Consider the following 5,661-nt stretch of genomic DNA (forward strand, 5'->3'; position numbering starts at 1 on the left):
ATAAATGAAAAGATAAGCAAGTCAGGCAGGCCGATATACAATGAATATTCTTTTCTACTCTACGCACAAGGCTCGAAATGTTGGGGGAGGGAGCCAGTCGATTAGATCGACCCCCAGTATGCAACTGCTACTTAATTTATCGACTGCGAAAGGATGAAAGGCAAAGTCGACCTCGGCAGAATTTGAACTCAGAATGTAAAGACAAACGAAATGCCGCTAAGCATTTCACCCAGCGTGCTAACGTTTCTGCCAGCTCGCCGCCTTGATATACAATGAATATTATACAATAAATACGTTTAATACAAAAATGCATATAAGCTTGCATAGAAAAGGTCCGACTTACACAGAATAGAAATGATATCAAGAATTAACGGGGTTGAAGAAGAGTTTTACAAAACTGAAAGCTGTTTCCGGAGGTTTGGTGGTCAAAACCATGATTTCAAATTGATTCCATCGTCGGATGATACTAGCCCCCATATTCAGGGAACAACTCTTACATTTGAGGTGTTGACAGAAAAGAGATTAAATCTTTAATCTCTTTTAAACTTGTTTCTTTTAACTTAGATTTAATCCTTTCTTATATAGGCATGAATATTGAAATTTTGGGAGAATGGGTAGTGGATGACAACGATCCTTTTACTAGGTTGACACTTTTTTGTCGACTCTCGAAAGAATGACAGGCAAAGCGGGCTTCGGCGGAATTCGAACTCAAAATGCAAGGCTGAACAAATGCCTTGAAACGTTCTGTAAGGTGTGCTAAAAATCTGTGAGCTCATTGCCTTATTATATTAAATTTAATAAGCTAAATTTAATAAAATTATTATTATTATTATTATTATTATTATTATTATTATCATTATTATTATTATTATTATTATTATTATCATCATTATTATTATTATTATAAGGCGGTAAGCTTTCAGACAGGGCGAAACGCTTAGCGGTATTTCGTCTGCCGCTACGTTCTGAGTTCAAATTCCGCCGAGGTCGACTTTGCCTTTCATCCTTTCGGGGTCGATTAAATAAGTACCAGTTACGCACTGGTGTCGATATAATTGACTTAATCCGTTTATCTGTCCTTGTTTGTCCTCTCTGTGTTTAGCCCCTTGTGGGTAGTAAAGAAATAGGTATTTCGTCTGTCGCTGCGTTCTGAGTTCAAATTCTACTAAGGTCGACTTTACCTTTCATCGTTTCGGGGTCGATGAAATAAATGCCTGTGAAACGCTGGGGTCGATGTAATCGACTATCCCCTCCCCCAAATTTTCAGACCTTGTGCTTATAGTAGGAAGGATTATTAAAAATATAGATTTTGATAAAATTTATACCATTATTCATTTTCCTATGTGAGGAAGTAAACAGATGCACTATAAAACTCTTGAAAGAAAGTATTTTATCTATTGTATTACATAAATCATATTTACGTGTAGCTGTTTGTGTGTTTGATTCCAGTTGGTGTTCTTCATTTTCAGCCATGTTAAAAACACAGTGTTTCTAGAATTTCGCCTCACGTTTCAAAATTGCACTTCTTTTTACTTAAAAGATTACTTGAAAAAAAAAGCCAGCAAAACAAGTAAAATTATTCAATAATACACACATTAAGAAGTACTTATCACATTAATATCAGACATTTTAAGTAATAAAGTCTGTTTTTATAGGATAAATATTTTTTCCCGATGGTCATTTATTTCATAAGTTCTTTAGAATCAAATTCACTATGTAAGATGAGTTTCATCCTTGGGTAGTACGTGTTATTTCTTATCTAATTACTCCTAGAAAGTATTAAAAATGGCTAATATTTCCTTTAAACTTTGCGTTTGTTACAATTATTTAAATCTCAATGAATCCCTCTCAACACATGGCTAGCATGTTCTCAAACAACTCCTGCTCATCAGGGTTGCACATATTATCAACCACTACGAGACATGCTCAAGTAGTTAAGGTCAAGCAACTGAAAGCAAACCTGTGGTTTTGAGCAGAATATTTGCTATAACGATATTTCTGCTTCAGCAACTGAGCGCTGAATCTGTCTGAAATGTAATGGAAAATAAGTCAGTTTGAAACTATTGATGTCCAGGTTACAAAAGCAAAGTTTGAAGGGAATAGCAGTCATTTCCTATGATTTTTTGATAGAAACAAACAAGAAATAAAACTTACTAACCAAAGACAAAAAGAAAAAAAATGTTCCAGTGTTACAAATGATATATTCTCAATCATCTTAAGGCGCATGGCTTAGTGGTTAGAGTGTAGAACTTATGATCATAAGATTGTGGCTTTGATTCCTGAACCGGACGATGCTTTCTGATCCTGTTCCCGTTGCTCCACTCCACTCAGCTGGCAAAAATGAGTAATCTAACAATTTAGATATTGTTAGATATTGCGATATCTAACAATATACTGATGTTGTTAGCTATTGTGATATCTGACAATATCAAGACTATAAAATTAATTTTGATTCCTGAAATCTGTAATCCTTTAGTGAAATATAAACTGACGAATCAGATTACTTTATCGTAAACTGCTTGGGTTCAGCACATAGTTTTCTGTAACGGTTACTGTGATGGGAATAAATATTTATGAACACTAATATTAAAATCTGATGTATGCTATAAATAATATCTATAGTTTAAGGACTTCAACACATACTGAAGATTAGTTTTAATACCCATTGTTTGGAAATGGACACAGAAATATACATGCAAATTAACAAACAGGCAAAATTAACAGGGACACGCAGTCCCAACGAATAATTTCATCCAAACATTTAACGATATGAACATTAATAATATAGTAATAATGATAATCCTTTCTGCTATAGGCACAAGGCCTGAAACATGGGGAGGGGGGTAATTGATTACATCGACCCCAGTATTTCACTGGTTCTTAATTTATCGACCCCGAAAGGATTAACAGCAAAATCGACCCCGGTGGAATTGGAACTGAGAACGCAGCGGCAGTCGAAATACCGCTAAGCATTTCGCCTGGTGTGTTATCAGTTCTGCCAGCTCGCCGCCTTAATAATAATAATAATAATAATAATAATAATAATAATAATAATAATAATAATAATAATATAATAATAAAAATAAATGCCCTGATGCAGTACCAGACTGGCTCTCATGGCTTTTAATCTTAACTGATTGCAAGTATTATCATGTACATTGTTTTGTCTTGGTATAAAAATAGGCTACAGCAAATATTCTGCTCAATACCACAGATTTGCTTGTCAGTTGTTTGACCTTAACCAGTTGAGAATGTCCCTTAGTGGTTGACGATATGTGCATCTCTGATCACGAGCAGAAGTAGTGGGGGAGCATCATATTCATGTGTTGAGAGGAATTCTTTGGGTTTTGGATAATCCACCTTTGGAAACATGGGTGGTTCGTTCAACATCCTTAAACAATCCTTATTCAGGAACCTTTTGAGCGGGATGGGCTACTCGACCAGATGAAAATTCTAACTGGGCCCCACCTGCAAGGTCATGTGCTGTTTATCTTGATATGAGATCACCATGTCGCGCACATATGGTTGTGATGCATATAGTTGGTGTACCCTTATCAGACGGGTAGTCATGATGGGTATACTGGGCTTCGTATATTTTACCGCAGTGTCACTTTGATGGCATGAACTGCTCTCTCACTCAATAATAATAATAATAATAATAATAATAATAATAATAATAATATAATAATATAATAATGATAAAGATGATATAATAGCATTAAGCTCTTGTTTAACGTCTAAAATATGACTAATTTCAGCTAAACAAAACTAATATGTAGTTTCGAATAATCATAACAGTATACTCTCTCAGTAGGTTAGCTTTATATATAATCAATGCTCTGTGATAAAACACCAACAACTGACACGATGCACATTCTACACAGTTGCTACCCATTAATATATAGAAGAATACCTACGCAACCACACACAACACATATGCCCCACGTACACTCAAACATGCATCGCGTATGAATCATATCTATGCAATCCAACAAAACAATATGACTCTCACCATCTCCATATATATATATATATATATATATATATATATATGTACATACATACATATATATATACATATATATATACACACACATATATATATATACATGTATATATATATATATTATAAATATATATAGAGGGAGAGTTTACGAAAAAAACAAAAGACAAAGACAGGTGGTGTACAAAACAAACAGATGTATTAGTATAACGCTCAGGAATATAAAAAGTCTTTTACGTTTCGAGCCTACGCTCTTCTACAGAAAAGGACACAGAAAAAAAGGAGAGAAACAAGGAGAGAAAAAAATGTGTGTAGTGGCTAACGATCTATCATGGCGACTGATATATATATATATATTATATATATATATATATATGAATAAATAAATAAATGGAGTTGAACGAAAATGTTAACAGAATTCCTTTACTCTCGACATATGTTTTGAAGACAACATGGTTTTATTCGAAAGGAATAATCGGTGCAAGATGCAATCTTCTCATCAGGAATGACAAAACAATAATTTCGATGACTGCCTACATAGTAAACAAATCGTTCAACTCCATTTATTTATTCATATATAACACACAAATTTCTGCACATGAACCCGGAGTTTCTACCCTTGGACAGGTCGCTTCAACCGTGTTTCTGACGTCAATTTGCTACCCTGGTATCGGTTCATCGAATTTTCTATGTTGACGATAAACATAGGATAATTCATTGACCTATCGAAATATATATATATATATATATATATATATATACATATACATACTTTTAAATACTGTACATTATCTGAAGAAGAGAAGTACTAAACTAAAATCACAGATAGAAAAACATCAGAAATAACAGAATTCTAATTGATCAGAAGAGAATTATGTACATACCTCAGGTGCACGTAAATGTGGAGACAGTAGAAATTAGCAGTAAACTATGAAATCATAAATAATAGTTACACACTTTTAATATAATCATAACATTAAATGATAACAGTAAATTAGTAGAGCATTAATAAATAAACTAATGACCATAACTTTGTTAAACTAATATACTTAGTGGCCATAGCATTCACAAGACACCTTACTGGATTTAAGTTAAATTTCCCAACTACATCTCTCTCTCTCTCTCTCTCTCTCTCTATCTATCTATCTATCTATCTATCTATCTATCTATCTCTCTGTCTCTCTGGCTCTCTCTCTCTCTCTATCTATCTATCTATCTATCTAATGAGTATTTATGAGCAGACGTGTGTGTTTGTGAAAGCAGTTCACACCGAAAACATAAATGTTTGAATATTTGTGTTGATTTGAAGTGAATTTCTATTCAAAATATGTAACGATATTTACCAAGCTGTTCTCCTCCAACGTATAATAGACCACATGCAATTTCGATCTAGGTTACAGAACAATGGGTTTCTATGTTTCTGCGTCTGTATCTTTCACTCAATGCGAAATGACCTAGTATTCGTTGAACAGGAAACGAATTAAATAATTGACGGTTAAGATGACGCACATTTGTTTAGTTGTAATTCATAGGCTGGTGTCGAAATAATTAGGTAGACAAAAGACAAATTTAGTCAAATATTAATACTAGTTTCATTGTTTCCTCATGAATGTGAGGCAACTGGTAATATGTTTCGGTCTTATTACACCCGCTTCTGA

General features: G+C 33.7%; 1 pseudogene; it reads right to left on the reverse strand.

Moving 5' to 3' along the window:
• Positions 1–5,440, reverse strand: part of LOC115218579 — a 24,075-nt pseudogene extending 18,635 nt beyond the window's left edge.
• Positions 5,441–5,661: the final 221 nt, after the last annotated feature.

The sequence above is a fragment of the Octopus sinensis genome, linkage group LG13, assembly GCF_006345805.1.
Source record: "Octopus sinensis linkage group LG13, ASM634580v1, whole genome shotgun sequence".
Lineage (NCBI taxonomy): Eukaryota > Metazoa > Mollusca > Cephalopoda > Octopoda > Octopodidae > Octopus > Octopus sinensis.